General features: G+C 33.9%; 1 protein-coding gene across 1 annotated transcript in view; it reads right to left on the reverse strand.

Annotated features, from left to right (window-relative positions):
* The window catches only part of LOC148938359 (uncharacterized), a 72,357-nt gene that overhangs the window by 22,842 nt on the left and 36,917 nt on the right, over positions 1 to 12,598 (reverse strand). The window lies entirely within an intron of this gene.

Below are 12,598 nucleotides of genomic sequence, written 5' to 3' on the forward strand. Positions count from 1 at the left end.
TGCTGCATTGCTAACGGTCATATCTGATGTGTGAGGAAATATTGGCGAAAAGGTAGTTTGACCTCGACCTAGAGTAAACCATGATTGTAACTAATCTTGAAAAATTTAACTAGACGAAAGTCAATAGAAACTACCTTTCTTTTCAGAACAATGGCCAAGGCAATTATCGACACAGAGTTCATAACTATAAAGCATGCAAAAGAAAATGTGATATACTCAGCAGCAATCCTCATTGTGAGTAAATCGGGGGAAGAAGTCTTCGCAAAAAAATGGGACGTCAAATACAATTTAAGAAAATATGACGAAAAATCGTATAGTTTCGGACTACGATTAGCAAATACACCCAAATATTGACCCGCGAGAGGGAAATTGGGAATAAAATATAATGGCAGAAAGGGCAAGTACCTTCTATATATACATCATGAAATAAGAAAATTGCAAAAACTATATAAAGTTTGGTACTGGTACGTTAAAGGTCCTTGTCAGACAGATTTATTGCTTCTTGACAAATTTAGAAAACAAAAATTAGTTTACAAAATTGAGGGAAATTCAAACTGAGTAAAATACCAAGGTCAACATGACCCACTCCAAGAAATAAAATATTACAAACAATATCTCTACAGTCCAAAAACCATAATATATAGGGCGAAAAGAAAAGAAATTATATTTAAAAGAATAAAAACCAATGAATAAAAATTAAAAGCAACCAAGAATTAATAAAACTTTCTCTATTGAAGTAATTTCGTACGCTATAAGTCAAAGTCATCCCACACACCCTTTACGTTAAAAGAAAAATTCTTGAATTAAATCATCCAAAATAACTAACTCCCCGAACCTAACAATCAGCCGTATGTGTGCCATAAGCAATCAATCAATTCTATCACCACGAATCTTAATTTCACCTTGTTAATTTCCCCGATAAAAAAATTCATATAATAGGGATTTAAATTCTCATTCGATTATCAATCATAAGAAGTCTACCCATATTATGTTTAATGACATATTAATTCCAGAAACAGTGAAAAAAAAGGATGTGGCTAACAATTTTCATGACAATCTTCGTTACCCAAACTATAGCCCAAGATATTGTAAAGCATGGAATAATCTTCAAACACGAGAATTCGTTACTGGCAAGTCACAATGCCTGGAAGATATTTATGAAACTGGATCCCAAACCGTTTGAAACCCTGTTTCGACAAGTAATGAGACTAGAGAAGAATACTAATGAACTAAAGGACTCTATATTCCAATTCTTAAAATCGGAAAAGAGCCTGCAGGCAACGAAAGACATGCACCACAGGGAAAATAAAGGAGATCTACCCCCCATTATTCCAAGACTAAAATCAAAATTCCTAATAGATGACTTTGACAAGAAAATGGCAGAGATTGATATGGCTCTAGGAACTAACAACAGAGAAAACAGAAGGAGAAGAGCATTAATTAATGTGGACGGTTCCATAAGCGAACATACTACGACTAAATATACCACAGGTTCCTTCTTGACAACTTCCAAGAAAAATAAAGTCTATGATGGAAATTACGCCATGCTAAATGAATTACCAAGCATATTGACATACCTCAAGCAACTATGGCAAGACCATACTGAGAGCAACGTTACTAAGAAAGTATCACCAAAAGAAATAAAGAAAAATATAGACAAACCACAAAGAAAGAAAAATACCACGACAACCACGCCCAAAGTCGAGACAAGAAAAGAGGAAATACAGCCCTCACTAACGGACGTCACAACCAATGCAAGTCCAGAGTTAATCAAACTCAATGAACTATCGCAAGAAAAATTAATTACCATAACGCATTTGAAACCAACAAAGTTTACAAAATGGACATGGTCCACAGGACCAACATTTACAAAGACCCACTCCTTCGGCAAAATGTATATAAATTTAAGAGAAAGACTCCCAGTATTGCATACCGAGACTCAAACTATATTAGTTCAAGGATACCATTCGGATAACAAAAGGAAATTTTCTGAAAGTAAAAAGAAAGAGAAACACGAACCCGAGAAATGTTGGACAACTGATGGCAAATATACATGTGCCAGACTGGCCATGGCCGACGAACCAACCAAAGACTACGTCGAATCATTACCAGAGCTAAATGAGATAAAACGCCCTAAGAGTATAAATTCACCAATCCTTTTTAATATTGTATAGGCAGAGACTACAAGCACTATTTGAATTATTCAATACAGAAATACAAAAGTTAAAGCAAAGTACCACAAGAATCTTCGAAGTATTTTTTCGAAAAAGCAAATACCGCAGATCAGATAGTCTAAAACCAATCGTAGGAGAATTGGCTTCACGCTTATTTGGGCTATCGACTGATGAAGACCTGGATATCCTAAGGGAAAACGTGAAAAAAACTAAATAACGCCATGAACGTGACCTTACATGTCCAAAAAATACAAGCCAGTTTAGCCAATTATCAGAGAGACAAAATTGAGGCAATCTCGAAGAACATCTCAAAGACAGTAAAAATAATGAATTATTTAAAGAATGAAGTAGATCGTATGATTTCCGATTCGAGCCTCACCATGGTATCACTAGACATAGTGACAATGTCATTACTTAACCTGGCAACTGATGTTAGCAAATTTTAAATGCATTATTTGCCCTTACTGGAGGAACCTTGTCATATGACCTGGTGGACCCTTAAAACCTAAAAAGTATCTTAGATGAAATAAAAACACATCTAACATTCGGTCTACATCTACCAACAGAACCAGAAGTAGCAAACCTATTCCACTATTACACCAAGCTAAATGTTCACATTACGGAAATAAACGAACAACTATTTGCAGTAGTAACAATTCCATTAATAAATCAACAATCCATATATGACTTGTATAAAATTTCTAACGTTTCCAGCCAATATAGGTAGAACTAATTCGTTCATGACTCATCACCCCCAAAGCGGAATACTTGCTAGTCGATTAAGATAGGAGAAATATGCCTTAGCAAATCCACAGGACCTTAAGGAATGGGTAACATTCAAAAACCTAGTATGTCAACTAACACTGCCAATTTATAACGTAAAAACTGGATCCTGTATGTTCGATATATTTTTAAAAGAGACTCAACAAGAAGAAATTCCCAATTCATGCGAAGCGCTAGTAGGAAGTACAAAACGAGAAATATTTATTCATCTTAGAAATGATCTGTGGCTATTTTCTGTCCCAAAAGAAACAGTGGGGACTATCTCTTCTTATAATAACACAGAAAGAATCGATCCAAGCTACAGAACTGAATTACTATTACAAGACGTTGGAACAATAACCATAAAACAAGGGTGTCGATTAGTAACCAAAGAAGCCACGGTACAAACACCACTGATAACCACTAGTACGAATATTATAAGCCCCAAGGTGATCAATTTCAAACCAGTCAATTTATCGCATACCATTCCTAATATTGAAAACGAAGAAGTAAAAGCCACAATATGGTCAAAAATAGAGAATGTCAAGGGAACTTTACCACTAACAAAAATAAGAGAAGCATTAGACTCTCAAATTCCCCTATTTACTAATGAAAACCAAAGATTGACGTATGTAGAAAGTAGATACGTACTATTCTCAACAAATTTTTGGTGGAATATGCTCCTGACGGTAGGTTTCGTATTCATGATTTCTCTGACTATAAAAATGCTATTGACCCTGAATTATGAAAAAATTATGAGACCACGGAGACAAAACCCAAAGACAGATCACAGCGAATCGAGTGAGATGCAAAACCTAAACCCGTAACTCCCTGATAACCCTTAAGCCAAAAAATAGGGGAGGACATGATCGAGAGAATGAGAGTAGAGCTCCTCATGCGTGCCGTGTCCAATCCCACCTCTCTATTTATTGTTTTCGTAAACCCATGTCGCTACAAAGATGAAATGTATTTCTTAAGCAGCATGGACGCGCATAAACAGTAAAGGCTTGAAAATTTATAGTAAATCGAGACCTCTCATAAAACTATGTAACCTACCTCGCGTGTAGTTATATAATAGAAAAGTAAATGCTAAAGTAGTTGAGTGTTGAATAATATTTAAAATATATTAAATACTGAACATGTGCCAGATGCATATATATATATATATATATATATATATATATATACATATATATATATATACATATATATATATATATATATATATACATATATATATATATATATATATATATATATATATATATAATATATATATATATATATATATATATATATATATATATATATATATATATATATATATATATATATATATATATTATATATATATAATCAGTGAATCTTGAAATTCTAATATTGTGTTATTTTTCGTATACTCAATCATTTTTCTAATGATTACTGAACTTATCTCACAGTAATACAGTGTTGCTGCAATATGCATGAAAAAAGCATGAAATTGCTCTTATTCGTTATATCTTTAAGTTTAACCTTACCCATATTAAGTTGATATTATTAGTACGACTAATCACGACTATTATTTCAAACAATAGTCCCCGTATAATATTGTATAAATTATGTATTATTGCCATGTGTGTTTTAACTTATGTAATTGTAAAGAGCTTACGATTCTGCCTGGATATTTATATTCTAGGAAGTTGAGTAATCAGTGCAAATTCATTCATGGTATGCCAACACGTAACACAGATACAACCCAGTAGCATCTACTCTCATCATTCGTCAACCACCAAGAAGTACTCACCAAGGAAATCCCTAAGGACAAAACCCTGATAACGACCCAAGTCACCAAAGCCTAGTACCAGGTAGCATTACCTCAAGCAATATCATCAAACCAAAGACCCCGTATATATATATATATATGTCTGAACCAAAGATTATCTAGAGAACCACCCCGACCTAAGCATGTCGCAAAACTGCATAAAATCCGTCGATAACTATCCTTAGACGGCAAGGTCCCAAACATTAAATCCTAAGGACCAAGAATAACCCTGGAGTCAATTCCTCAAAGATTATATATCTTAAGCCCCAAATCAGAGATAATATTTTGAAACAAGATCCCAAGTTTAAGGTTTGACCAGATCCATTCATTATTAGATGTTGCAAAACCAAACCATCCTCTATTAGAAGAAGAACCAACCATAATCAATTTTTGGAAAATATAAACTGTACGTGCTAAATTTTTCCCAAAATGAAGTGTTCAGAGAAGAGGACCAACGAAGTTATCATTGTCACAATCCCCATGATTAAGCCCTCAATGATGGTGTATCATTAAAACAAGAATCAAAGCCAATGCGTCGAACATAGAACCTGATAACAAGTTTTGAGCCAACCATAATTACCCTTACATATCGTAACACAGCCCTTTATTCAAATAAAAGAAGGACTGAACGCGAACAATCTACGGGAAACATAGACTGTAAGAGTATAAAATTTTCCCGAGGATAGAAGTGCCCAAGAAGAGTTACCCAGCCCAGCGATCCATTACTCATTTCACGTAATAAATTCACCAAGGGTTATGTACCTATTAAACATTTCAACAACTCTGTAACATTAATCCCTTATATTTGACGTGAAAAACCACGCACGGACAATTTTGTGCAAGTAGTCATACTTATGAACAATATAAACGCTTATTCCAAGCAACAAGTGCCAAAAGATGAAACACCACGAAGACAAACCATAAACAATAAGTCGACACAGCAATTAGTTCAACGAAAACCCAAAATAAAGTGACAACGTATGTGATTATTATAGACACGTAGAATGATGAAGTAAGTGTGAAGTCTTATGTATCTAACTTGTAACTTTAAAGAATATTGAGAAACTTTTCATAAAACAGATGAAAACAAGTGCAAGCTACATTATCCCGGTGTTGCAATCAGACATTAAGCTTAAATCTAGCAATGTGTCAAACTTTTTATTTGAAATTATTTTAATCCATACATATCAGTGCCCTTGAAGTCAGTTACTTATCGTATCAGTATAGCGTCAGGTGGAAGTATAGTCTAATATTAGAAGAAGTGAACGCGTACCATGTCAAGTAGTAGAATAATTGCAAAGGCGGAACTTAATTAATTAAAACCATGTAGAATTATTAGCATATCAGGTGAAGGTAATTTAAGTATCAGGTGAAGGTAATTTTAGTATTAGTCGGAGGAAGTAATAATTATATACGTAATCATATAACCAAATGTGTTAGTCAATAGAAACTCTTTGGCCTTTTCGCCAAATAGAGTGAATAGGTGATGGACTTTTAAGTAATGTCTTCATATATGTAGTCTCATAAAGCAATCAGGAATATAAAAAAAATAAAATAAATATACATTTTACTAAAGCTGAGTTAATTCAAGTAATAAGTACCAAGTTAAATTTTTTTACAAAGCGAGATCAAAATTCAAAAAGTAGAAAGAGTAGTAGCACAACGATGAGGACATCGTTTAGAATGGGAAGGATGATATGTAGCGGGGTCATAATTTAAAACCTCAAATTTTCCAGTTAAAATTACTTGAGTAAAATAAAATCACCCAAAAAATGAACCTAAAAATTCAAGTAACCCACAGATCGAGTAAGGCTCAAACATTCAATTTAAAAAGTAGCGAAACGAATGTATCTTATTCAAACATACATTGTAAAAATCTTTCCCACAGAAAATGTAATAGTAATAAATAAATCCGCCTCTGCGTCGCCAAAGTATGAAATAAATATCAGTATGACCAAATGTTACATGACAGGCGACCATCAATGTAATTTAAATCTTAAGAGCTTGAATTTCCAAACTATCAAGAGATGGTAGAATTTATTATACAAAAAAATAGTCACTCGAGATACAAAGTATTTTCGTATAATCTAATTGCATTGTTCTGAAAACTAAGTTTAGAACTATGTATTCCAATGCAACTAATTGTATTGTCCCTTAACAAGTTTCAGAGGGATAAATTATAAGTCTTCTTGAAACTAAGTGACATGTAGCTAGCAAAAAATTACAATGTAAAACTTTTTTTTGTTGAGAAAAATTCCAAAGTGAAGTCTCAAAGTTGTAAATCGTATCAAAATTCATGTAGCCAATTGGTGTATCCCTGTCCAATAGAGATATAGGACATACAGTCTGAACCAATAGGACCAGTGTAATATACTTTTTAGCAACGCCTGAATGTAACCTCCGGCAAAATCAGAGGGTATAGTTGCTTAGAACTTAGCAATTTTGGATCAGTTTATTATCAGTTTTATGTGCAGTCTAGAACCAGTCTATTATGAGTCTATTAGGAGTCTAGAGCGAGTCTAGAGTCAGTCTATCAGCAGTCTATTATGAGTTTAGAGTGAACCTTTGAAAACAATTAATGTGAGTGATTTAACTGTTGCATTGTATATGCCCCAGTCTATAAAATTGTCTTAGTGTCTATGACTGTGAAGTGTTTTTGATATTCCTGATAAGCTTTTTGCCGATAATGTGAGTAAAAATAAATACATTACTTTCTTAATTATTTCTCTTTATGTTGATATTTCTCAAGATAGTTAGTCCTTGTGGCTCCAACTGCTGTCAAGGGAACCTGAATCCTTTCAATCTGATTTCGACTTAGTATGGCCATTAGCATATGCTCCCCATTTAAACCGTTGAATTAATCCCCCATCACAAGAAGTTCCCCCCTACTATGGTACGATACTCGCAAATCACCAACTTAAAAATCAATCAAACCCCCCCCCCCATTAGACTTTAAGTTTGGGAGTGTCTTACTTCCAAATCTTATTCTCTGCTCTTTCTTAAGCTTTGCTGTGATATATAAGACAAAGTTCGTAAGAAAATCCACAGAAATTAGAATATAACGCAACATTGTTTCACTCCTGATTAAAAAAAACCATCTACTAGCTTCATTCACTATTTTAAGAATCGAAAAGTTATTCTAGTACAAAGCACTGACTATTTTTATTTTTTTACCTAGTATAATTAACAAGGATAGAAATTTCACAACAAATCCCCTCTTGGCTGACCCAAATGCTTGCAGATAGTTTATAAATCTAAGGACAAAATGGACCTAAATTGTCATTTAAAGGGGTTTTTGTTGCAAGGTATATTAATATAACACTGTTACTTTACATGTTGATTCCAAATATGAAAACATTATTAATTTTAAAGCAAACTATACAAAATTGTGAGGCTGCGCCTAGAATTTTTGGTTCTTTTATGGTTAATTTTCAAATTCTCAACTTAGTAAAAAGTATTGATTTCAAAACTCCATAATATGTATTTGCGTCTTAATGTTTTATCAATTTCTGGCTTAATTAGTCAAATTTATACGATACTTCCCATTTTAATAAGAGTTAAAAACAATTTATGTTTATACTTTTTTTTAAAGACATTAGTTTCAATCATTTACATGCTTGGTATTCCAACATTATTCAATGGGTCATTCATTGGCCTAAAACTTCTATTTGCTTTTGGAGGGTTATATTCATGGGCAAGAGTAGTATGGAATATCCAGCTTGATCATCAGGGCTAACGAATTCTGTATCTATATCTGTGTTGTTGTTTTTTTTCAAGTTTGAAAAAATACCCTAGGCCTTCCTTTTTTTCTGACCCTCCTTTTTCCTGATAATACAATCTAGGTAAGTGAAAATTTCCAATGTTAGAAGAAAAAGACGATTTTTAGAAGATTTTAGAAGACTGGAAACTGGCTCTGACTTAAAAGTGATTATATCATTTTGTATAAATATCATTCGTTTTGGTTTTAAATTCTTTAGTAACTCTAATGAGAATGATGAATGACTATGTCATCAAAATAGCTAGAGCTTTTATATGTATTTGCCTATTTAAAAGGACCTTTCCCTATTTAAACTCTTATCTGTTTCGTCATGGAAAAGGCAGTGTGATCTTGGAAAAAAGTACTAACGTCGCATAAATGGCACTGACGGAATAACTATAGAATCAGCAAAATTTCATTTGTACTTAAAAGAATAACAAGATAATTTTAACAGAAATTAATTCATTACTATTTCGTAATTATCAGAGGCAACGCTAGAGCGATGCCTATAGTAAAGGCCATACAGGTCCAATGTTTTATTATTATTCATTTATTTAATTTTATTCCCAGAAGCACTTCATATGGAAGGGGTAGTCGTAAAATCTTCAAAGGGGGCTTATTCGATTGGAAATCGAGAGTTCCTTTTCTTCTCAGAACTTTGTCTTCTCAGAGTTTTTTGTTATCAGAACTTTGAACCATTTTTAACAAAATATGTACCTCAAAATTTTTATCTGATACTTTTAGGGCGTAGAGGGGGGGGGGGTAGCTGCCCTAAAATCTCTTTTGACTCTTAAAAAGTGAACTAGAACTTTCAATTTCCAATAAATGAACCCTCTTCGAAGTTTATACAAGCATCCCTACCATAAAAACGATATATTCTCCCAGAGCATTACTTACAACGCCTGCCTCCGGGCCAATAGGGGTTGCGTCGACACAGGAGTTTTTCTTATCTGACCTTTGAATTATTTTTAATGAAACGGCTTTTTTTATTTTATCGGATAGGCTTTGGGAAAAAAGGGTGAGGGGGGGGGGGCAAAGCTAGTTGCCCTCGGATAACTTTTGACTTTTAAAAATGAACTAGAACTTTCAGTTTCCAATCAAATAATCCCTCTCTAATGTTTATACGAGCATTCGTTTCTTAAGAACCATACAAGCCTCCAGAACAACACTTACAACGCCTACTCCCTTGGGCCCTGGGGGGTTGTGTTGGCACCAGAGTTTTGTTATCTAATTTTTGAACAATTTAAAAAAAACTGGGTATCTTAAAATTTTTAGCGAATGGGTTTGGGGAAAAAAAGGCATGGGGGGCTAGTTGCCCTTAAATATTTTTCTCTTAAAAAAGTAAACTAGAACTTTCAATTTCCAATCAAATGAGCCGTCTATGAAGTTTATACGAGTATCTCTTTCATAAGTACCATTAATTCCCTTAGGGCATAACTTAGAAAGACTTCTCCTGGGCCCTGGGGGGCTATATTGACACCGGAGTTTTTATTATTTGACCTTTGAACTATTTAAAAAAAAAATGTCTATATAAAAACTTTCAACAGATGGGTTATGAAAAAGAAGGTGTGGGGGGGGCTATTTACCCTTAAATCTCTTGTGACTATTAAAAATTTAACTTAAACTTTCAATTTACAATCAAATGAGCCCTCTTAAGTTTTTACGAATATCAGTTTCATAAGAACCATATAGGCCCTAGGGCATAACTTACAACGCCTGCCTTCTGGCCATGGGAGGCTGTGTCGAACAAGGAGTTTTCTTTATATGGTCTTTGAACTAAACTCCAAAAATGGATATCTCAAAGATCTTATCAAATGGGTTTGAGAAAACAAGAGCTTGGAGGGGGGGGGGGCTAGGTGCCCTCCAATATCCATTGACTCTTGAAAAGTGAACTATAATTTTCAATTTCCAATCAAAGGAGCCCTCTTTGAAGTTTTTACGAGCATCCCTTCAATAAGAACCATATATACTCTCAGGACATAACTTAAAACATCTGCCCCCGGGCCCTGGGGGTTTGTATCGACACCAAAATTTTTGTTATATTATCTTTGAACTATTTTTAACAAAATAGCTATCTCAAAATTTTTATCGGATGCATTTGGGAAAAATGGGAGTTGGGGGAGGGGGCTGGTTACCCCCCAATGTCTTCTTACTCTTAAAAAAGGTGAAAAAGAACTTTCAATTTACAATCAACCGAGCCCTCTCTGAATTTTATTCGAGCATTTCTTGCATAAGAACCATATATGCCCCCAGATCATAACTTATAACCCTTGCCCTGACGACCTTGGGGGGAGTGTCATGCTCAAAAATATAATTTTTGGAACTTTCAACTAAGTTGAACCGAATGGTTATCTCAAAATTTTGAATGAATGTGTTTGGAGAAATGGTGTGCGTGGAAGGGGTATTAGTTGCCTTCCAATCACTTTCGACTATTAACAAGGGGACTATCCATTTAAATTTCCAATCGAATGAGGCCTTTTTGAAGTTTCTACATCAAGACCTTCTATAAGAACCTTATTTACCCCAGGGCATAACTTACGACCCTTGCCCTTTATTCTGTGGGGGGAGGGGGTTCATCCTCAAAGACCTAATTTCTAGAATTTTCAACCATGTTGAACAAAATGGCTATATCAAAATTTTGATTGAATGTGTTTGGGGAAAAGGTGGGGTTGAGAGGGGGGTTAGTTGCCCTCCAATCCTTTTCGACTATTCAAAAGGGCACTAGCCCTTTGAATTTCCAATGAAATGAGCGTTTTTTGAAGTTTCTACGACAAAGCTTTCTAAAAAAAAAGCTTATATGCCCCAAGGGATTAAATTACAACCCTTGCCCTGAAGACTGTGGGGGAGTGCCTTCCTCAAAAACATAATTTCTATCTGGAAATCAACTACGAAGAACAAGAAGCCTATCTTAAAATTTTGATTGGATGTGTTTTGGGAAACAGTGGGCATGGAAGGGGTGTTGGCTGCCTTCCAATCAATTTGAACCTTGAAAAGGGCACTAGAAATCTTGATTTCCAATCGAATGAGCCCCCTTTGAAGATTTTACGACGACCCCTTCCATATAAAGTGCTTCTGGGAATAAAATTAAATAAATAAACAATAATAAAACATTGGACATATATAGCCTTTACTATAGGCAACGCTACAGCGTTTGCTCTGATAAATACGAAATAGTAATGAATTTATCTCTGTTAAATTTATCTTGTTATTCTTTTAAGTACAAATGAAATTTTGCTGATTCTATAGTTGTTCTGTCATCGCGATTCATGCGACGTTAGTTTTTTTTTTCCAGGACCACACTGCCGTTTCTCTGACGAAACAGATAAGAGTTTAAATAGGGAAAGGTCCTTTAGTATACAGTGAAACACAAATATATACAAAAGCTCTAGATATTTCGATTAAATACTCAGTCATCATTTTCATTAGAGTTACTAAAGACTTTAAATCCAAAACAAATAATATTTATACAAAATGATATAATCACTTTTCCAGTCTTCTAAAATCTTCTGAAAATCGTCTTTTTCTTCTAACAATGGAAAACTTCACTTACCTAGATTGTAGTATCTGAAAAAAAGGAGGGTATATTGAGGATTTAAAAGTAGAATAGCTAGGCCCAGGGTATTTTTTCTAACTTGAAAAAAAAACACAGATATTCATATCGAATTCGTTAGCTCTGAAGATCAAGCTGGAATTCCATACTACTCTTACCTATGAATTTAACCCTCAAAAATCCAATAGAATTTGTAGGCCAATGAATGATCCATTGAAAAATGTTGGAATACCAAGCATGTAAATGATTTAAACTAATTTCTTTTAAGAAAAGTATAAACATAAATGGCTTTCAACTCTTATTAAAGTGGGAAGTATTGTAGTAATTTGACTAATTAAGCTAGAAATTGATAAAACATTAAGACGCAATATATATTATGGAGTTTTGAAATTAATACTTTTTACTAAGTTGAGAATTTGAAAATTAACCATAAAAGAACCACAAATTCTTGTAAAACCAAGATATGTGTTGGGATTTGAGGAAATTTGGAAATACCGACATCCTTGCTTATGCACATTTGTAGTTTCGAAAGTGTGGTTAATGTTATTACACAA

The sequence above is a fragment of the Artemia sp. Qi Xiang Cuo genome, unplaced genomic scaffold (assembly GCF_049724085.1).
Source record: "Artemia sp. Qi Xiang Cuo unplaced genomic scaffold, ASM4972408v1 HiC_scaffold_2954, whole genome shotgun sequence".
Taxonomy (NCBI): Eukaryota; Metazoa; Arthropoda; class Branchiopoda; order Anostraca; family Artemiidae; genus Artemia; species Artemia sp. Qi Xiang Cuo.